The following is a 24,226-nucleotide window of genomic DNA, read 5'->3' as shown; positions in this document are numbered from 1 at the left end:
CTGAGATGGGGAGTCAGTCCACCTTCCCTTGGCGTGTAGTGCTGCATAAATTACCTTGGTTATCATTTCTCCTGGCACTATGTAGGTTGGATTTTTGTTGCCCATTTTTACCAAGCTGTCATGTATGTATGCCGCATAATTGATTATCTTTGGGGTGCCTTTTGTCATTGCCCAAGTAAACATTGTGGCAATTGCACCTTGCGGCATCCTGTACTTCTGTGGTCTCTTCGTGCACATGTGGAAGTACTGGTTGTACAATTGGCTCATGATCGCCACCTTTGGATTGGCGATGTCTTCAAAGGTGTAATTGGCCTTTTTCTCTTTGTACACCTTGACTTCATCCCTTCTTTTTGTCACACTGTCTCCCTGATTGGAGAGATCTAGTGCATGGGCTACAACCCGCTCCGTGATAATGATCTCTGTATCGGGTCTGCCGTGCAAATCTATCACCTTGGCCACTCCATCCTCTTTTATGCTTGTTACAAACTCCCATACTCTTTTGACGTCCACCCCTGTTGGTATTGCTTCGAAATAGTTATAAAGGTCAATTTTCTCCAAGTAGCCGACCATTTTGCTTCAGAAAAATTCGTTGAGCTCTCTTGGCAGCATTGGCAGCTCTATTACATTGCCTTCATTGTCTTTGAACACCCCCTGGTAGATCTTTAGGTCATTTGACTATAACAGATCTTCCTGTATCCAGGTGCTGGTGGGCTTTAGAGTTCCCTCTGGAATGACAAAAGGGTCCACCTCATCCAGATAATCTTTGATTGTCATTCTCTTCTTCTTTGCCAGTGACTTCGAGGCTGCCATAGATCCTGTTGCACTCAGCAGTCCAAAGTTAGCGTTTTTTTCCATATCAGCTGCTAAACTGAGTTTTACTTATCGAAATGACTTGAAAATTGAAATTATAGCTTAAAAGGAACTTGTGAAGCTGTGCATGTGCTCACAGTGCAAATCTGGCCAAAAAATTCCATCTAGACATCCTACGCGTAGGATGTCTTTTTTTTTAGAATTGGTTCATACTTGACATGCAGGTAGTGTAAGGCTCATGGAACATGGTTATAAGCTTGGATTTGAATTTGGATGACAAAAAGTGGATTTTTGGGCTGATTTAGGCTTTAGGTCACAATTTGGGTAGATTGTCCATCATGGGTAGCAATTGATGTCCAAAGGGGTTGAAAATTGGTATATGGGCTCAATGCATCATGATATTGGCTCCTATGATGTCATTTCTTGCACAGAAGGATAAATTTATGCTGAAGACATCCTACGCGTAGGATGTCTTTTTTCTATGGGTTGTCCTTGGCCTATGGAACATGGCCCTATTCTTGGATTTGAATTTGGATAAGATTTGATTCCTGTAGGACTCTGTGAGGTGTTTTTGGGCCCAAAAAATGTATCTTGAACGTGTTGGGGGTCAAAAGTCATTAGAATGGCTTCAAACTTGACATATGGGCTCTTGCTGATGAGGTAATCACATCTGGAATGATAATGCTTCCCTTCCATGCCAAAAATGTCCATTAGACATCCTACGCGTAGGATATCTAATTCATCATTTTTACTCCCTGACCACACAGATGGTTTGCTGATGTGTATGTGAATGTGTTGTGCAAGTTTCATGAGATTTGGACAAGATTTGGTACGTCAATGGCCCATTATTGCCTCTATGCCTTAACTTTGCGTTTTTCCATTCATATGAGGTCAAATCTGATCCAAATGTGATGAAACTTGGTGTAGGGCTTGCAAATGTCATTCAGAACATGTGCATGACAAAAATTGTTGGGTTTTGTGCCAAAAAGTGCCCTTCAGACATCCTACGCGTAGGATGTCTCCTGATGATTTTTTCGGTGTTAGTGTTCCCAGTGCTTGCCCTTTGCCCCCTTAAGTCCCTTTTGAGCCTAATTTCAACAAAAAAGTCAAATGGATAGAGTATAACTCCCTATGTGGACTTCAGAGCCTCCGAGCCGTTTTCTGACCTTTGGAGTGCTTTTTGGCGATGAAATTTCTCGATGTTGGTCTCCATAGCTTCCCAATCCCTTGGGGATCCTTGCCATATGGTTTTTGTCGACTTTGGCTTCACCGGAGCTCCATTTGTCAATTTGTCGCTCTAGAAGCACCCGTGGTTGCGTTTACATGCCTTTGATGATTTGTGGTGGTCTACCACCATAGGACTTGGTTGTTGATGGTCTAAGAAAGCCGCTCGTGAAGTTTGGTGGCAAACGGACTTGTGGTTTGGCCGCAATTGCATTTTGACGCTTTGTGTGTCTGATGCCGTTTCTGAGGTTTAGTGCCGCTTCGGGTCACTTTTTGGTCATGCGGATCATATGGACTTGTCGAGCATGTCGAGATGCTCCTACCCATAATTTTTGGTAGCATTTGGTCGTCGTTTTGCCGATTTCCCATTTGGTGGCCTCTTGCGGGTTTCTAGGAATTAGGGTTTTTCCCGATGGTCTCCCACTGCCTTTGGCTATCCATGACCGGTCTCCTAGACTAGGGTAAGCTGCTGATGAAGTCTTGTTGCTTTCGGGTTAGCCGTTAGGCCGCCGTCTCTACTTGTTGGTCTCTACCGCTCACTTTGTGTGTGACCTCTACGCTAGTTTTCGCGACATAATGACAAACATGCGCGAAAATCTCAAGGTGGTGAGCCTACCTCTCATGTCTAGAGCTGGTCAGGTAGACGTGCGCGTCGTAGAAGCTGCTGGAAGGTCGATCCGCTCTAGGTGGCAGAAGCTCTCTCCACAAGGTCAATAGTGAGAATGAGCTAAAAATGGGGTGGAAATTTCTTATAATGGAGGTCCCCGAACCATTTCTCATGAAATTTGACATGTGCTCCTATCTTTCTGCGAGATGCAGTTTAGGTTCAAAAATTTCTTGATTTGGACTCCATTTGCCCTGTTTACCAGAAATTTGTCATTTCGGTCAAAACCTAGCCAAAACACGCTTTCCGTTCCAATCTCATAATTGCACCCCCACTGTACCATAGGTTGTCCTTTAGTCACTGGTCATCCCATATTTTTTGTTTTTCATTACGACTGTTTTTCACCTGCTTTTTGTATTTTTGAAGTTTTTCTGCCGAAAATTAGCAAAATTAAAAGGAAAATAGCAAATCAAACCCAGAAAATCCCCAAAATTCATAATAGATCACAAACATCACCGCAACACATTATATACACTCTCATGCAATTTTTATGGCCGGATTTCTCCATTTTACCAATATTTTGCCTGAAAAATGGCTATTTCTACTTATATACACACACCTGGGGGCTTGATTTGGCGTTTGGCCCCCTATACCTATAGCTTCATGCTGTATAAGGGCATATATACTTGGGTTACTCCAGAAAATTCCGCAATCAAACGTCAACGCTTAAAATAGTCGAAAATCATGCCCTTTTTTGTTGTTTCTGTTATTGGTTCCGCATTGAGAATGCCTCCCCCCCTCCTAGCCAGAGTCCTCCTGGATGACAAGGTTTCGCCTCGGAGTATGTGCCGTGCATAGGTTGAAAAAGTTGTGCTAATGCCTAGCCGATTAATGTGGCCCTATTTTATGCATACTCGGTTAATGCATGGAAAAATTAATGTTGTACAAGAGAAGGGAATAAGCAAGATGCTTATTGGCATTCGTCGTCGAGGCTTCCTGCTTTCTTTGCAAGTAGCAGTTGTAATTCTACTGCTCTCTGTTTAATTGTCTTTTTGGCAAGAGGCAATTGCTTTGCCGGCACGGTTGATGGAGTCGTAGCTGTTTCTGAGGATAGAATTGGCTGGGATGTGATAGCTATCGGCCTTATGGCCTTGGCTTTCCATTGGTACTTTGGTGCTGCCAACTTTTGTAGATGGTTTGGCACTTTCTTGTTTGCCACTAGTTTGTCTGTCATCGGCATCCACATATATCTGTTCTCCTTGTTGACCTGCAAATGTCTACTTTCCATTGTTGCTTGTACCGTAGGGATTTCCTTTGGCTTTTGCTTTGGGATCCATATCTGTTTTATGACCTTGGTTTTGGGTTGCACTGTCTGCTTTGTTGGAATCCGGTTGTTACATTGTTTCTTTTCCGCCATGGCATTTCTATCCTTCCGCATCCATACTTGTTTACCTTGTTTTGGTAACCGAGATTTGTGCACTGTGGCCAGTGTGTTCAGCTGTCTGTAATTAGCAGTGTTGGCTTTCACCTGGTTGTTGGTCTTAGGTTGCATGGTTGTCTTTGATGGTATTTGTTCTTTTGTCTTTGTTGCCAGTGATTGCATGGCTTGCAGTTGATCATAATGGTATTTCTGAGCAAAAGCTATCACCTGTTGTTCATGTTCGTGCTGAATTTTGACCGCCTCTGCTTTCCAATCTATCTGGACATTGTATGCTTTTTGCCAAGGTTGCCCTAGCATCATTGGGTGTTGTGTGCTTTCATCTGTCACCACATAGAATTTGTGTAGATAAATATATTGATGTATCTGTACATGCAATATAGTCCATCCTAATGTTTTCAATGGGTGTGATGTGCTACTTTACAGCACTTGGGGAGTAGGATGAAGTTGATCTGTGACTTTGAGCTGTTGGTATAATCCGTAAGAGATCAAATTTTCTTGAGCACCCGAATCAATCAAGGCTATTGATTCAACTTGATTGTTGCCCACTTTGACTATAATTATTGGCTCTACTGTTGCCTCCTCCAAGTTCATCAGTCGAATGGCATTGACTCTCCATGGTGGTTTACTCTGTTGTTGTTGTCACAGAATCCGTCTTTTTGCAATGCGTTCTTGTGCTTCGGCTTGAGCTTCCTCCCCAGGTTCTAAATCGTTAGCTATATAGACCGGCGGAGGCTTTTCACCTAGTTCTGTGAGGTCTATTCTCTTTGCATTTTCAAGCCCATCGTAAGATTCTTGGTTGGTCCTCTCCCTGATTGGTGGTGTCATGATGATTTTTCTATCTTGGATAGTAAATTTTCGATAGTGTGCTGGTACGTTCATGTTGCCCTTTTCTGACTCCCCTTTACCCTCACTATCTTCTTCAGTAGTCCATATCTCTCTCAAAGACCTTTTCAGTTCTTGGTATTTCTGTTTACACTCTAGTTTGTTCCACTCTTGGTCTTTTGTTGTTTCTTTTTTTGATTTTTCAGATTTTTGTGATTTTGTTTCGGTTTTAACTTTTCTTACCTGTTTTATTTCTTCTCGCGTTGTCAAGAAATTTGCGGTCTTGCCAGGAAAGCACCGGGCTTATGGTTGTGAGAGTTTGTGAGAGAACTCAACAAAAACTATATGAAGGAGTTAAACCATAGATGCCATGAAGAATAGGGTTTGGAAAGAAGTGCAATCAAAGAAGACACACTCTTTCTCTCTTGCACTCACACACACAAGAAAGAACACAAAAGAGAGTGTCAAAACAACACAAAGATGAAAACATCAAGGCTATGGTCATATCGTATCATGGGTAGTATGAAAGGGTTAATAGATGAGTTAATGGCATTCAATCTTGGCTGACCAAATAGGCTTCGAATTGTTCTTTGGAATTGTAGTTTTGTGCTTACCATAATATATATATTTTGTCTAGTGATTGGGATTAATTGTGTGTACAAATCCTCTTGGTTCATAGCAAGATAACTACGCTTACATCAAAAGAAAAATTATAGTCTATGAGAGGTAGTATGATGGGATCCGGTGATAGAAGTATTTCATTGAGCCTTTCAGGGCCGAAGAGAAATACTATACGTTGTTGAAAGTGTATTTTACTGCTAATCCATACGTTAATTCTAATAGATCATACAGAGTGAAAGCGATAGAAATGATCCTCATGTGGGTTATTCATCTAGGATAGTATGTGAGAAATGTAGATATGAGAGAAGTGAAGAGATGAGAAGTTTCCCTCCCAAGCCCTATTCTTGCCCGTAGGCAATAAGGATACTGCGGGGAGAGATGTACCTGTAGCAAGGAGAACCTAAAATTTGTAGAGAATATGAATTACTAAGAGTGAGAGAGATAGGTTTGGTTAAGGAGATGAGATTAGATACATATATATATATTTTTTGGATTAGAGATGAAAATGAAAACAACAAGAAATCAAGAAAACATCAATGTAGAACACATCTTACTTGACAAATCCTTCGGCACCATTATTGATGGAGAGAGAAGAAGAGTGGATAATTCCACTTTGATTGATACATCAAGTGCAAGACCTTCTTTGATTAGAGTTGATCTTCCAAGGTTAGCTTGTTGCAAGAATGGCTAGTCTTCTTCTAGGAGAAAGTGTAGGCTTAGGCTTATGTTAATGCCTAAGTACAATTAGGCATTACTACTCACTCCCTCAAGAATTTCTCTCATCAATGGCTTGAATGCTTGAGTGGTTTTCAAGGAAGAAAAGGTCCCCTTTTATAGGTGAAGGGAACCCCCAAGGGTTTACACAAGAAGAGAGGAGCCAGTGTGAACAGGAATTGGAAAAGTTTGAAATGAGCTGTCCCTGCATAACGTGGGCAGACTGGGGTCCAGTATTTTGATAATATCTCCTCGGGTGGAAGCCAGGGCAACACGTAAGGCTGATACGAGGTCAACTGCTAAGTTTCTCTTTGAGAATATTATTACAAGATTTGGTTATCCCTTTGAGATTGTGAGTGACAATGGCACTCATTTTATAAATGGAGTAATAAAAGAACTCACTACCAACTTCATGATAGCTCACCATAAGTCCACACCTTATTATCCACAAGAAAATGGTCAAGCTGAGAGCACCAACAATACCTTAATCTCTCTCTTAATCAAAACGGTGGAAGCTCATCGCGCAAATTGGGATTTAAAGCTAACTTCAGCTTTATGGGCTTATCGTACTGCGTACAAAGTTGCCATTAACTGCACACTGTTTAAGATGGTGTATGGCCAAGAAGCGGTTATGCCATGGGAGTTTATCGATTCTAGTCTTCGAGTAGCTTCTCAAGAAGGTTGGGATGGTAACCCCTTAGTTGAGTGATTATATATCCTTGAAAGGCTAGATGAAGAGAGGCAATTAGCTGTGCAAAATGCACTTGTGGAGAAAGATAGGAGAGGGTAATGGTTTGACCGTCATCTAAAGAACAAAGATATCAATGTTGGTGATAATGTCCTTATGTATGGAGTGCGTAACACAAAAAAAAAAAGTTGAAATATGCGGAAAAAGGACCATATAGAGTATGTGAGATTAGCCCACAAGGAACCATTCGTGTGGAGACTATTGATGGAGTTGAAACCATTGCATTCCTCAATGGGAGAAAATTTAAAAGATACTATGATCCTTTAAGCCAAGAGGAGCTACGTGCCATCCATCAAAAAAAGGCAGCCAAGGCACAAATAGAATTGAAGAAGATACAAGCTCAAGCTGAGGCTAAGGAGCAACAACAACACATAAGACGCCAACGAGAGGCTAACCTTGGAGTTACACATGCATTCCACATTGAAATCAGCGAGGATTGGTTGGAGTCTGACACACCTCTACGATACCCTATTGAGCTAAACATCACCTATGAAAAAGTTCTATATAACACTTTATTGGAGACGGGTGCTAAATATAATTGGCTATCATATGGGGTGTGGTGTCAGTTAGGGAAGCCACCTCTATCTGAAAGTATTATCCAAGTCAAGTGTGTCAACAAGAAAAAAACTGCGGTTTTTGGAATTTGGCACACTTGTGTCAGTTATGACAATGGGGCTGTAGCTCAAGACTTTTTGGTCATGCATGTTGGAACTATGGAGGATAATATAAACCTAGGACGCACGTGGATGATAGCCACCAAATGCACTATTGATTGGAGGACAGGGGGTGTCACAACACAGAAACCAACTCTTAACCCTGCCACTCAAGCCATAGTCCCTGATATATTGCCTCTTAAGGAAATAAAACCCAAAACATTGCATGTCCAAGAAGTTGAACCATATGTCCCCATAGCCCAACTCTCTAGAGCTTCATCTGATGTAGTTTAAATAAAGCTTGAGACACACAAGACCCATCCCAATATAACAAAGAAAACATACAAGTGGGTCCCTAAAGCTTCTTTAGCGACCATAGCTAGTGCTAAAAGACAGGAGCGTGGTAAGAGACATCCCACTCGCCCCAAGAAATGTAAAGAAACGTTGCATTGGATTCCTAAAAAACTATTGGAAGCCCAAGGCTACTATGAAGGAAATGATCAAATCTGGGTGCCAAAACGTAACTTGTGCTCTTACTTATCACCTGGTCCATGTGAGCCCAATCCTGTGGCTCCAAAACGAATTGAAGATCACGAAAAGGAAAAAATCACGGAATTCTAAACACCTGCTCTAGAGCTAGTTTGGGTACCGAAGAACAAACGATTTGTTCCACCTAGCTCAGGAACAGGGAAGTCAAATGAAGCTTCTTGCTCTTCATGTAGTTCCTATACGGAACTAGAAGCTTTGACACAACCTCCACCTACCATTGTACATATCCATACAAACAAGGAAGAGTTTGCATCTCCCATTGTAAGTTCACCACTTACAACAACATTGCAAATAAAATCATGGGAGAGTATCTTACCACCCATGCAACTAGATGAAATGCATAGGGTGGTCGAAAACTATTGGTTAAAGCCTTCACCCATAATAACTTGGAACAATTGGTTTTAAAAGGTGACACAATCATTCCGAAAGGTATGATCTACCCAAGGAAGGGGGGAGTGTTTGCTGACATCCATCATTCACTTGCTTCCCTCTCAACCTTCCTCCCTGACCTCTCAATCTCCAATCCTAGGGAATCTATATATAAAGCTTTATACTCACAAAAACAAGATAAAAAAGTAAACGAGCAAGAGCCACCAAACAATAATGTGGAAACTTACAAGTTCTATACATAACACAAAATCATAAAAACACATTATGCACAAGAACACGACCCTTGTAATATTTGCACTCTAACCATCATCTATCTGTGTGTACAGATATGGCTAGTACGCTAGAGTCATCCACTCCTGTCTTGCATGCGAGGTACCCTCGTTACTTTTCACAGGTGTTTCACATGGTCTTTCCGCTGCTTGCCTGTGAATGGGATTTGGTAGGTACGCTAGCATGTGAGAGGAATTTTGAGGAGTTAGAATGGCTGATACGTCTCTTGACCACAACTGATCCATACATAGTAGAGAGTGTCTCTCCCATTGCACAAGCCTCTCCTTTTGACCAAGATGACTATAAGCGTCTAGTGACCTTCTTAGTAAACATTGGTGCCTCTGATGAAGAAGATTTACATGATTACGCGGATGGTACATATGGTCTCACGGAGGATGACTTTGTTTTTCTCAATGACGAGGATTAGGGGTTTAGCCTTGAGGTTCCCCCCAAATCTCTACAATATCCTATTCCCTTGACTCTCTAGGGGGAGTGCAAATAATTAGGTTAGGGTTCCTTATGTTTTTTAATTGTGTTCAAGAAGTGTTGGTACTAATGGGGGCTTTTCACAAGCCAAGCTCCCATACCCCTCTTCTCTCGTCCCCACCCCATGGAAACCTCCTCTTAGGGAGGGAGTGATAAAAGGCATTGGAAAAGTAAGAAAAAAAATAAAGTATGATTATGTAAATATATGAGAAAGGTAAAATAGGCCACCTCATGCCTGCGGGGCAGCCCATCCCCACCTTGCCTCCTTTTTCTTCACTGATGCCCCGCCGTGTGTCCCTTTTCCTCTCCTCCACTCAAAAGGTCAACCCCCTCTCTCTTCCCCTTGTCCTTTCTCCTTTCTCTCTCCCCTCAAGCTACCCCACCTCTCACCAATAATGCATTCTAACTCACCAATAATGCACCCTAACTCACATGCAACTTATCATATCTTCCAAAATAGTATACCCCACCCCCCCTTTCTCTCTCCTATCATATCCCATGACCCAAATACCCCCCTCTCTCTCTAAAGGGCGCCATGTCTCTTGTCTTGTAGCTAAATAACCTCCCCCACACTCACACACACTCAGTTTCACTGAAAAAGGTGCCCACACACCCATCCCCACCCGATGGTTACCTGATTTTTCTTGTGTTCACACACATCTGCACACAGATTCACCTCTGAACACACTCCCCTCTCTCCCCTCTTGTAATTACTTTATTCTCCATGTCACCTCTCACTTTTTTTCATCAGCCCATCTCTCTCTCTTAGTCTCTCTCTCATGAGACTGCTGTTTTGGCACATATACACACAGCCAAACAAGTGGGACCCACAGTCACATGGCCTATGTAGATAATGATTTCTTCATTTCTAAATTCTAGAATTTCTCCCCCTTCCTCCCCTATATAAAGAGGGGTCACTATCACACTAAAAACACACACAACATCACCAAAGAACACATTATGCACTGTGTGTGCCTAGTGCACACACACACACACCCACACCATCACCATCACCACAATCACCATGCTTGTCTTGAGCATGACCTCTACACCCTTGGCTATGGAAGATGAAGGGCTACTTAATGAAGGATGATGGCCATAACCCTCGTGTGAGTCTTCGCCATCAAATCCCACCTATCCGCCATGTGCTCTACCACTCTCTCCCTTCTCATTCCCCTAACCTATGCTCCCCATTTCATCGCCTTATTCTCTAAATAAAGCTTGAGGTTTTGTGAGTATGTTTTCTTGCAATGTTTTGCCCATGTGAGGTGTGCGGAATCGCCACCTAGTCTTGTGTTTGGAGTGAGCTTGTGTATGTGTGTAGGGTGTGCGGATTCGCCATCCTTTTGTGGTGCCTAAGTACTAAGCCGCTATACCCCCTCCCTCACTCTCTCTCTCTCTCTCTCTCTCTCTCTCTCTCTCTCTCTCTCTCTCTCTCTCACTTGATCTCATTCCCTTTCCTCTTCATCATTAATCCCAAGCATCCATCTCTTTTGGATGAAAACTTTGTTATGGTGGTGTGTTGTTTGCGTCCTAGCCGCTGAAGCTAGGTGGTGCCCCTGTTTGCTTTACCATGACAAGCTCGAGGCACGCCATTCGGTCCCCAGTGTTTTAGAGGCCGTCGGGGGTTCGGGGTTAGCTTTGCTCCCGTCATTTGGTGCTCCCACTGAGGATCTTTTCATGAAACCCTTCAGTTTACAAGACTGAAACCCCTAAACTATTTTGAATGGATGAATGGCTAGCATGATTTGCTAATTGGACGACAGAAGAAGAAGAGCTCCAAGCACAACTAGACGAACTCCGCATCTCCATCGAAGCTCGAGTGCCAAGCATAACGGTAATCGATTTGCAGAGGGAGAGTCAACCAACACGCCAAACCCAGTGGATATACATAGGCCAAGTGCCAAGAAGAAGAAGGAGAAGGTCGAAACCATGTCCGCAACCTACAACCAACCAACAACAACAAAATGGAAGGAGCTCTGCACAATAGAGAATCAACACTATTCTACTTTGAGAATCGGGTAACTCAAGTCATCGAGGTAATTATCACAGTCAGTTTTCAAGTCGCACCTGATGCTGCAGCACAGATAACGGAAGCATTGGCTCACACTCTCACTAGAGAAACTAGGGATCTACTGAGTTTGTTTCAGGAAAGAACACCACCCTCTCCCACAAGCTTGGACAGTGACTAAGCACCTCTAAGCTTCACATGAATCAGTACAACCTACCTCAAGACAGATCACACATACCAACACGTGTACGCTCAATCAAGGTAATACTGGATTTGAAGACTCACTACCAGCACGTCATTGACACCATGCCGGGTGGGGAGCGGTTTTTGGAGGTTCTGGCATCAGATCAACCATTTGTCTTACCTTTGGTACAAGGCAATGTACTGTTTGAAGTTTTAATCTATGTCCTAGTATAAGAGGGTATACACGCCTCCTTGTAAAGAAGAAAAAAACTTTTGCAAGTTAAGTAGTGTGTCTTTCTAGCTCTCTCTCAGTAATCATGGCAAGTGTAGCATTTCCAACATTTAAAGGAAAGAAGGGGGAGGATTTGGTAACAGACTTCCTAGATGACTTTGAAGTAGCATGTGTAGTGAGCAACAAAGATACAGATGAATCCCGGGTTAGAATCTTTAAGCATCTCATGAAGCTAGAAGCTAGATCATGGTACAATGCACTTCCACAAGCAACCAAGGATGACTGGGAACCCTTAAAAACCGCTTTTAAGAGGCGCTTTGGGGGAGGTACCACTTCAGAAAAGTTGTGGGACAAGTTGCGAGACTTGAAGCAGGAGGGTCTTTTAGAATATGCCACCTATGAGTCCAAATTTGTGGATTTGTGGGAACGGTGGGTTGAGTCAATGGCTAGGGGGGAAGCTGCACCCGATTTCCTAAAAAAAGATTGGTTCACGCATGGCTTATGGCCGTTTCTCAAGGAGAAGGTGAAAGGTAGATTCCCGGCTACGTACGAGTTAGCCGTTGAGATTGCTCGCCTTAAAGACAAGAAGCTGCGAATGAAAGCCAAAGAAACCGAGTCAACAGAATTAGGAACATCGCGTCGACCACCAACTACGACAACCACCATTCCACCACCACCACCGGCTCTTGGGGTAAGAGATGACCAACAAGATATGTTGGCCCATATTACTGACCAACTGCAGAGTTTGTCTGTCCACTTAATACAGCAAGGGAGGAGTCAAGAAAGAGATCAAGACCTAGGAAGAGCACGACGACAAAACAGGGAGTATCACTACTACAACTACGGAGAAGATGGTCATGGTATGTACTACTGTCCCAAACCACAACAAAACTATAATAGAGAAGGTAGGAGGAACCAATTGTCACCCCTTAGAGAAAGAACACCCCCACCCCAAGCACCAGCCCCACCAACACAAATTCTACGTCCGCCACAATCACCACTTACAATCATCTTACGCCCACCACCAATTGGTACCCGCACACCAAGTATCATTGGTCTTGTAGAAGATGTCAAGATGAGTGTAACGGAAGAAGGATCAAGTAAGAAGTCTATTCAAAGAACTGAAGCAGTGGAACAAGAGGTTAAAGAATCAAAAGATGCTACCCAGGTGGGGGAGGTAAGCCAAGAAAATTGTGTTACAAATGTGAGTACATCTTTAACCTTGAATGAAATAGGCACCAAAGAGATCAATCGACAACATTGGGCAGTAAGGGTAAGAATGTGTAAAGTGTTGATTAGGTCTCATCAGAGTAAGAGGAATGCAAAGGGCATGAAAGATACAAGAGAAGAGGAAGACCAGCCTGCTAGCAAGGCTTTGCAGAAGGTGGGCAACATATCAAGCAAAGGGGAGGGCTTTGAAAACGGAAGCCTGTGCACCAGCATGGACCCAGGACAGTGTAGCAAGCTAAAGGAATCTTGCATCAAGGTAGTTTCACTAGAGGACCATAACGAAGAGGTAAGTATGACTGAAGGTTTGGAGTTGGATATTGCGCCAGAGGCTTGGCAGCCGAGCAAGACTTTATTGTGTAGTGTTATAGACTTAGAGATGGGTAATGCCTCTAGTCTACTGAAGGGTGTTATAAACTTGGAGATGGGTAATGCCTCCAGTTTATGTGAGGGTGTTCAGAGTAAGTTTGATGATCAATATGCTGCCAACCTTTTAAGGATGTTCCAAACTCCTTCACAACACAACATTGTGTTTGCATGGGATGCATCAGACCTATGGCTATGGCTAGCTGCTCTAACATATAGAGATAAGATCAGCATGGAGATAAGAGCAAAGGAGCCATGGATAGACAAAAGCCTAATAGAATGCAAGAATGAACACCTCATTCGCAATTTGGTACAATTTTTTACAAATAGTGCATCCTCTCTTTGGAGAAAGGTAAGTGGATTACGCTTAAATTTAAGCCGCAAGGTAGGTGGCTTGCTATTAGCATCAGTAAAGGAAGCTGACATGTTTGAGCACACCCAAAAGAAGCATGATATGCTCGCAGTTTTTTCTAGTCATGGTAGTAATCAGGATTCTGAAGACAACTTGAGCTCACCACACCAACAAGGCGTCCATATATGGTGGATTCTTGGTACACTCTTGGGAATCATAATTTTCAGTTCTGTCTTTGCAGGAGCCAAGATGCTCATTTCCCCTCTCGCTAATGGTGGTTACAAATTTGATCCAATTTGGCATGCAAATTTTATTGTTCGGACACTACAAACAATGATCCTATTTCTCACTTGGGATCCAGGAAGACATTGGCACAAAGTTCTAGAAGCCATGGGCTTCCCCTTTAATCAACCGACACTATTCCAAGGAACAAGTTATCACTCGGACCTGTTACAGTTTCATGAATATCCCAGAAATCTCACCAATGGCCAAATGGAATGGCTAGTTCAAAAGGCAACTCGATATCGGATCCTATAGCTAAGCGGAAGAAGAAACAGAGCTAGAGACATGAATGCCTCTAGCCAAAAGGGGAGGGCTAATGATGGGGGCATTTCACAAGCCAAGCTCCCATACCCCTCTTCTCTCGTCCCCACCCCATGGAAACCTCCTCTTAGGGAGGGAGTGATAAAAGGCATTGGAAAAGTAAGAAAAAAAATAAAGTATGATTATGTAAATATATGAGAAAGGTAAAATAGGCCACCTCATGCCTGCGGGGCAGCCCATCCCCACCTTGCCTCCTTTTTCTTCACTGATGCCCCGCCGTGTGTCCCTTTTCCTCTCCTCCACTCAAAAGGTCAACCCCCTCTCTCTTCCCCTTGTCCTTTCTCCTTTCTCTCTCCCCTCAAGCTACCCCACCTCTCACCAATAATGCATTCTAACTCACCAATAATGCACCCTAACTCACATGCAACTTATCATATCTTCCAAAATAGTATACCCCACCCCCCCTTTCTCTCTCCTATCATATCCCATGACCCAAATACCCCCCTCTCTCTCTAAAGGGCGCCATGTCTCTTGTCTTGTAGCTAAATAACCTCCCCCACACTCACACACACTCAGTTTCACTGAAAAAGGTGCCCACACACCCATCCCCACCCGATGGTTACCTGATTTTTCTTGTGTTCACACACATCTGCACACAGATTCACCTCTGAACACACTCCCCTCTCTCCCCTCTTGTAATTACTTTATTCTCCATGTCACCTCTCACTTTTTTTCATCAGCCCATCTCTCTCTCTTAGTCTCTCTCTCATGAGACTGCTATTTTGGCACATATACACACAGCCAGACAAGTGGGGCCCACAGTCACATGGCCTATGTAGATAATGATTTCTTCATTTCTAAATTCTAGAATTTCTCCCCCTTCCTCCCCTATATAAAGAGGGGTCACTATCACACTAAAAACACACACAACATCACCAAAGAACACACTATGCACTGTGTGTGCCTAGTGCACACACACACACACACCCACACCATCACCATCACCGCAATCACCATGCTTGTCTTGAGCATGACCTCTACACCCTTGGCTATGGAAGATGAAGGGCAACTAAATGAAGGATGATGGCCATAACCCTCGTGCGAGTCTTCGCCATCAAATCCCACCTATCCGCCATGTGCTCTACCACTCTCTCCCTTCTCATTCCCCTAACCTATGCTCCCCATTTCATCGCCTTATTCTCTAAATAAAGCTTGAGGTTTTGTGAGTATGTTTTCTTGCAATGTTTTGCCCATGTGAGGTGTGCGAAATCGCCACTTAGTCTTGTGTTTGGAATGAGCTTGTGTATGTGTGAAGGGTGTGCGGATTCGCCATCCTTTTGTGGTGCCTAAGTACTAAGCCGCTATACCCCTCCCTCACTCTCTCTCTCTCTCTCTCTCTCTCTCTCTCTCTCACTTGATCTCATTCCCTTTCCACTTCATCATTAATCCCAAGCATCCATCTCTCTTGGATGAAAACTTTGTTATGGTGGTGTGTTGTTTGCGTCCTAGCCGCTGAAGCTAGGTGGTGCCCCTGTTTGCTTTACCATGACAGGCTCGAGGCGCGCCATTCGGTCCCCGGTGTTTTAGAGGCCATCGGGGGTTCGGGGTTAGCTTTGCTCCCGTCAGTACCTTTTCCCACTGATGTGCCTCTGGAAGGTGGATGTTTGGTGGTGACTATTGTGCAGTTTGTGACTATATAAGGATGCCTTTGAAGGACAAGGACAATGGATGTTTACATGTTACAACGGATGCTCTCCATTATATCAGGTGTACTACTTTCTTTTATCTATGCTTCCACATTTACATGTTTGCATCTTGTCATTTGAATTCGAACAATGCATAAAATTTATGAAGTGTGACATTGCTAATTTAGATGCTATAATTTTTCAAACTTCTTGTACCTTGTTCTTCTCTTTGAGTTTGGTCTATTAGTTGACTTTAAGTAGGTATCACGACCTTAGGGTAAACTAGGCCACTTAATTGCTGACTTTAATTTATAAATAGTCTATCAATTGTAGTAAGTTTAGTAATGTTTTAGGCTATGAGGATATAGTTCTCTCTAGTTTATTCCACCTAAGTGTGACTTGTATTATGGAAGCCCATGTGTTAAGCTGGTATTTGAGACCTCGAGTCTCTCGGCTAGTTTATGCTCAAGCTGGTAATTGAGACCTTGAGTCTCCCAGCTACTGGTATTTGAGACCTCGAGTCCCCCAGCTACTTGTAGCAACTATGACAACAACAAAAAAGAAAACAAAGAAAAAAAAAACAAATAGCATAAACTTCCTTGTATTTTATGTGGATCACATTTAAATGGTATAAGTGACAAGACCACTAGTCCTTAGCCCTTGACGAGCATTCCTAGGGTTAACTACTCTTTAGTTGACATTGTTTAATTAACGTTGATCAATCTAGTACTTACTTTAGCCCTAGCTCTTGTGTACTTCTCTTAGAGTCGACCTAATAGACCCTAAATCAATTGCATTTTCTTCAGGTACTACGCTTGTTCTAGTTGGCAACGTTACAATTCATGAATTTGTTTTTGCATTTTCTAGAATATCATGTACGCATCTCACTTATTGCACACATGTACATGCTACCTTTGAGCTTTCACAACGTTGTTTTTCTTCTGACACAGCTACTTCTATCGTGGATCCCGATGCTGCACTGTTATATTTTGAGGACGGAATCTACATCAGGAAGAAGGGGGGCATGTTAACCGACAAGTTAGACATTTGAGTCAGCATGGGGCGAATAGGAGGCTTGGGGAGTGCCCAATGCCACCTATCGCTTGGTGTTGACCTTGGGGTTAAAGACATTACAAGAGGCAGTAGAGTCAATACTAGGCAAATAGGAGGCTTGGGGAGTGCCCAACACCACCTATCGCTTGGTGTTGACCTTGGTGACGAAAACATGACAAGGTAGCAGTGAAGTCAACACCAAGCGAATATGACGCTTGGGGTTTTGAGTCATGGGCCGGGCTTGTCGGTCCAATGGAAAAAGGGTAAGAGTGATCGCCGATGAGAGGTGCACTCTAATAGGAACAATCAAGGGTTAGTTGGCTAAGTATGGGCACCCAAGTGTGAATGGAGCGAGCTCATATAAAAGTCACCTAAACCTAAAAAACACTTATTCTCTCATTTGTGCAATTGAAGAGTGCTCTTGCTCCATCTTCATCTTCTTCTTCTTCATCTCCTTGTGTGTGTGTGTATGTGTGTGTGAGAGAGAGAGAGTGTGTGTGTGTGCGATCAAGCATTGCGATAACGGCACGGCAGCGGCGACGCGGTTGAGCGCGGCACGGCGGTAGCTCTTTCTTCTTCTCGGAGAGGAATCCTCCACGAAGGCGAATGTAGAGCGGTGAGTGACACACCCTTGCTCTTTTGAGCTGGCTAGATTAGTCTAGTTGTGTGCTTGGAGCCATTTGTGGCTCGCACACAGTGTATCGGCAAGTCTCTTGCATTGACACGTGCAACAGACGTACACACTGAGGGGTATTTTGGGTTAGTTTAAAGGTTCTATTGGCAAGTCATTCTTTGATTGCATAGAGTGAGCTTGTGTCTTATTTGAATTCTTAGTGTGGAGAGATCTCTTGGATTAGTCAATGTGGATGCATATGGGATTTCAATGATGGAGGCATTAGAGAGCTCCACTTTAGCTTTTTCCTTCTCTTTGTACGTGGTCTTGGTAACGCTAGGGGGTTGCTAGTATCATAGCTTGTGGCCTTGAGGGTGTTGCATTTGGCTTTGTCTTGACATGTTCCACAAACAATGCTTTTATTTATAGGTTTGTCTTGCCCAAAGGAGATTAAAAAATCATTTTAATTCCTCTTGCATTGTGCCGTCTGTTGTCAATCAAGAACTATGTCTTCAAGCATGAGCCATCACTTTGAAATCCACCTTCCTTGATTGCTTTTGGATCTACCACACTTGAGTGATAGAGAGAGAGAGAGAGAGAGAGAGAGAGAGAGAGAGTCCTTGCAATTGACCATGCATCATGACCTTGCACCATGACTTTCACATCTTCCATATTGCAGAACTGCCATAGCCTTGCATAGGTAAGGGGGGAGAGAGAGAGAGAGAGAGAGAGAGAGAGAGAGAGAGAGAGAGAGAGAGGGCACCAAGAGAGACAGAGAGAGTCCATCCTCCACGCTTGCTTTCCCCCTCCTCCATAGTTGCCCCCTCTCCCCTGAGCTTTGATACCAATCTAAGACAAGAGGGGACTGGAACATGCAATTTTCCACCCAACCTCGCTACATATAGGCTCTTATCCATCCAAACATAGCACCCATTGACTGTATATCCGTCCTGGCCCATGGCCTGGCCGGTCTTACCCTAGACATAACATTACTCCCCCCTTGAAGAAGTATTTTTCTCCTCAAAAACAAAAGTAGTGTTACCTTTATAAGAACACTAATGTTTTCGGTAGTGACATCCTTCATGGATTGAACTATCCATTTGGCCAAAACATGGTTCAGCAAGAGGTTCAATGAAATCAAGAAGAGCATCTTGATTTTCCACATTGTTGTCCCTTTGCAACCGACCTCTTTCCACCAACATAGAGTATAGACTCCATTTAGAACTCACTTGAGTATGCTAAACGAGTTAGCATAATTAAGATGTATCTAAAAGAGTACCTCTTTTCACTTTCCATGAAAGTAACCGACTGACGTAATTTATCAACAAAGTATAAGTCATTGACTTAATATCATTCTTCATAAAGAAACAACCCCAACATAATCAGTGTTTAAGGTTGGGAACCTAATTTAAACATGAGGAAGCTAAACTTAGTTGCAACCTGCATTGTCTCATGGTAAGCAAACTCCAAGTAGAGAGATAATCTTTTTAATTGGGTTTCTTTGTGCCAACGTATGCACTTAGCATATCCTTTAGCACAAGTTTAACACATGTCAACTGATTATCCTCTCTTGATAACTGATAGTATTGAGGTGTGTTTCCCACTGTTTACAGACAGTCCTCCAAAATGATTGGTAAACAAGGATCAAAATTCCTTGCAATATTGCTAATTAATCAATATTTTCTTAGGAGCAACCATCCTGGTTAACTGTAATGAGTTGCTCTCAAGCACCCAAACTGAGCCATGACCTCTATTGGTGACCCATTGGTGATTGATACATCTACAATTCATCTCACAGAAATAGTGCATATAGAGTGCGAAATGCTTTAGAAGCTATTAATGTCATGAATGTGCGTGCTGATCCAAATCAGCCTTTGCTAAACCTTAGCATCCATAACACCCGGTGTGCATGTTTTTAGCAAAAAAGAGATCCAAACCTACATATTCATAACCATACTTGCCAGTGCTTATGGCTAATGTTATGCTCACAGCTCATGAGAAAAGAACTAAATACTTTCTATGTAAAAACCATGCCAACATATTTGGACCATAATAGAATGTGAAAATCCATCACATCTAGGTACCAAATGAGCTAGTCTATTAACTGAACATAACTTTACTACGTGTATAAACAACCATCCGTTAAAGTTGTTTAACAATACTTGGAACCTTAACAAGTATTACTAAGTATCCAAAAAAAATTGGCCACTGAAATTGTTCCTAATACAATGTGCTCAAAATGGTCAAGTGAATGGACCAGTACCTAGGGACTTATTTGCAACACATAGATCAAATGATGGGTGCAAGTGTCTGTCCCAGAGACTTATATTCTTTGCATGTAGAATATGTCTCAAATAAGGATGTTTGAAGATAGAACATCCTTCAAGTACGAGAGGTACTTGTGTGTGGAGGTAACTATAAACACTCTGCGACATGAGTGAGAGGGACCCTCGTTATCCTTGCTCCACACTGGCTAAACCGAACTCCATGAGTTCCTATTCCTTGATGCTACGCTTGTGACAACATGTGCCAAACAAAATTCTACCATGTATGTCCCTAACTATATAGCGCAAAAATGTATCTAGAACACTACATCCAAAAATTCTTTGCTCCTACATGACCTTGTCATGTCTCTAAAGAGCAAAATGGATGAAAATGGTCAAAATGGATACAATGTGCTCAAAATGGTCTAGTGAGAGGATTTGACCAGCATCTAAGGACTTAGTTGCAACACATAATTCAAATGATGGGCGTAACTGTCAGTCCCAGAGACTTATATTCTCCGCATGTGAAATATTTCTCAAATAAGGATGTCTGAAGGAAGAACATCCTTCAAGTACAAGAGGTACTTGTGTGTGGAGGTAACTATAAACACTCTGCGACATGAGTGAGAGGGACCCTCGTTATCCTTGCTCCACACTGGCTAAACCAAACTCCATGAGTTTCTAGTCCATGTTTCTACGCTTGTGACAACATGTGCCAAACAAAACTATACCATGTAGGTCCTTAACTATATAATGCAGAAATGTATCTAGGACACTACATCCAAAAATTATTTGCTCCTACATGACCTTGTCATATCTCTAAAGAGAAAACTGGATGAAAGCAATGAAGCTTATACATCCTAATTGAAAATATCAATGAAATAATGTTTTAAAATAAAATCAAATCAAATCGGATGTGTACCTATATGTTGAACATAGTGTTTACTTACCCGTAGTCAAATGCACATGACCAAATCTCCAACCTGAAAAATCCTAGTAACACTAATTGAAAGGTTAATGAAAATCAAGTAGTATTGTGTTGGTAACCGTGGGTGTTGTCTTTGCAATCCAAACCCCTTGGTTAAAAACCCCTTGGTTAGACTCTACATGAGAACATCTCAAACTAGTAGCCAACAGTGATTGAAGTCAACTTTGGAAGTTGAACTTGTCCACTATCCCTTAGCAATTTAAGGACTTCTCTCCTTGAAAGTACAAGGGTGAAGGTTGCAAGAATTGACCATCAACAATTATTGAAAGATTTAATAATCACGAGTTGGGTCTTACCCCAAAATTGTGCTCCTAGTGTTGGGGGTCCCATCGTTGCATAGCTCCAATGACCAACAAAATTATCAATCCAGAGGGATGAGCTACCTGTTGTAATAGCATAATGATGAGGCTGATGTTTATTTATGAAAAGTATATACAAGGGAAGTAGAATGATGAGGTTCTAAATTAGGGTCTAATACCTGGATGACCAAAGGGAAAAACCGAGTGGGAAAAAAGTGCCTTTGGGATACGCGCGTTATTGGGGTACTTCTTAGCATTGGAAATATTAATAAAGTACTCAAGGAATTATTTGTTGATAGATATGGAATTTAAAAAGGCAGCAAATATGAAAGGGTAGCATGATGGAACATTGGTTTGCCTATTGTAGTCCACTCAAGGTGCATAGGTGGAAGCTAAAAAAGAGTGTCTAATGCATATGTCCAATGATGGGACATCCTTTTTATGCATACACAAAAATTCATGGGAAACAATATGCTGTGCAAGAAAGATTTTGAGGGGTTCTTCAGAAAGATGGTGTAGCTATAAAAGCATATGACATGGCTTTGCAAGCTGGCACCCCTTTAAGAATGGTTTTTGTTGACGAGGATATGTGCTCTCATCTTACTGTGCATTGTGCGTGAGTGTTGAACTCTACGACACTCCACCAATTGTAAGTTAATAGACTTTGACTCTTATGCTCATCTCATCCAGCATGAGCGACATGACATCGATATGCTCAACTCTTCCAGCTTGAGCATAAGCCTAAGAACTACGACTCTTAGGCCTTTGTTGGCTGTCGACATATGGCTTTTGACTAGGAGCATTGGAATACTTAGGAATCCAAATCTTTTGAGGACCTTTGTAACTCCTTTGTTGACTTTGTTTCGCTCTAGGTCTTGTTGAGTTCTTGAGATCTTCATGCAAGTCTAGTGTAGTTGCAGTTGGCTTGTGCTTGATAGGTAGCCAAATCTTTGTATAACCTATGTAGAATCCTTGTCCAAGAGGAGCATCCTTTGAGATCCATCTTTGACATGTATCTTCTTATGAGTTGTGGTAGACTTCAGCATCTTTTGATGTTGTTCTGTTGTATACATGCTTCTTAGGTATCCTAGGATATTGTCGAGGTTGATACCTAATGGGCCTTGTTTCTTGGGAGGTTCTTGATTTTACTTCATATGCTCTAACCTGCGGTTTTGACACCCATATCTGTCTGTTACCTCTATAGTACTCCCATTCTTTTAAGCTCCATTGTGATGCTATCCATCCCATGTATTTGTCTTTCTGTGTTGATTTCTCGTCCTTAATCCAAACTGGATCATTGACTTTGACTAAACTTCTCGGAACAAACACTTTCTTCACCTTCCTTTGATTTCTTGAGTACTTTGACTGAAATATCTTTGCTTTTCTGGGTGTCTCCTTAGAGGTTTTATTTGGGTCAACAATTGACTTTAAGTTTTGAAAGCCTAACTCCCTAGAATTATTTAATCCCCAAGGGTTCTTTGATGTAGAGGTATATGATGTCACACCTTCTTTGCTAATCGGTGGAGGGTCCACTTTGGCCTTACCTTTGTCTGCAAGATTTATCTTCAATTCTTGTGATTTTTGCAACTTCGAATCTAGCATTATCGGTACATGTAAATGTTGTTGGCTACCTCTTGGAAAAGAGAGTATTAGCATTGTATCTTCTTTGTAGGCCTTATGTTGGTCTAACCACTGATGTCCAAGCATTACATCTACAATCATTTCCTTTGAAGGCTTTACCTGAAATTTTACGTGCTCTTCATAATTTTGGATGCTAAGGGTAGTAACCATTTCTTTTAAACTTGTAGCTTTACCCATGATTTCTCTATTACCTAGCTTTCCCTAAGAATCTCTAGAATGCTCTGGATGTTGTCTGCAACCATATTGCACTTTGCTTCATTATCCAGTAGAGCATTGCATCTAGCACTTGCTCCTTTTGTACTGCTGAGAACTACGGCTATTCTCATTGGAGGTTCTATTAAATATTTATGTCCTGCTTTTGCCATGGTCTCATCTTGATCTAACTATGTCTCTATGGAGAGTGGCTTGAGACCCTGTTTTCCAATCTGACTTGCATCGGCTATTTCAGTTGGCAATGAGTGATTGATGTTTGGACTTCCTATTGCTTCCTGGTTGTCTACAACCTTGGTCTTCTTTATCTCTGGCTTTGGTGGCATTCTTTGCTCAATAGCTTTCGTGATTGCTATTGCCTGATTTTCTTTAAGCTCTTTTGAAGTTCTGTTCGATGGAGATGAATCATCTTTAATAAGGCCTCCTTTAATATCAGTCTCCATTTTAACTGTGCTTGAGGACTTCGTACTATCGTCTGCGGGTGACCAGTCTTGGTCTTTCATTCTTTGTTTTCTTTGATGACTGCATCTTTATTGAACTTTGTATCTCTAGCATCTTTTGAGCCAATGGCATTCCCAATATGATGTTATCTGGTACATCCTTTGCTGGGATCACATGAAATTGAGCTATGATGATCTATGAACTTACTTCAATGGTGGTGGAGATGATCCCCAGCATTCTGCTTGTTTGTCTCCAGATATGCTCACAAATTCAGGAGCATCTTCGAGTTGTGGTTGGCCACATCTTTTCCAAGTGCAAAAAGACACGAGGTTCTTGTCTAACTGAAAATCTAGCTTTACTTCTCTTGAAAGCTTTTCTTCGTTTTCACCAACAATGTTGTACTTGATTGTCTCATGTCTGAATCGACTGCTTTTGTTGTGGCAACGTCCTTTGGTTGAGATTTATCTGTATTTTCTTTGCTTTGATCACCTTCTTCAATCAATGTTAGCTCCATTGGCTGTAATATTGCACTTTTTATTTGCAACTAATGAGCATTATCCACCTGCATCTGAGTAACCTTTGATCTTAGAAGATCCACTGTACTTTCTGGCATAATCTATCTCTTCGGAGGAGATTTTGGTGGTGACCTTTGTGTATCCTTATGGACTTTAGCTTTCATTGATTTTGACTTTTTGTCACTTGTTTTGGCAGCTTGAGGCTTTGCATCATCTTTAGATAGTCTTTGACTTCACTCGTACCATCCATAGGGGTTTGTACAAGGTTTTG

This window comes from Adiantum capillus-veneris, chromosome 18 (assembly GCF_014529385.1).
Source record: "Adiantum capillus-veneris isolate H3 chromosome 18, ASM1452938v2, whole genome shotgun sequence".
Classification (NCBI taxonomy): domain Eukaryota; kingdom Viridiplantae; phylum Streptophyta; class Polypodiopsida; order Polypodiales; family Pteridaceae; genus Adiantum; species Adiantum capillus-veneris.
The sequence above is the reverse complement of the archived record's forward strand: the minus strand, read 5'-3'. Positions refer to the sequence as shown.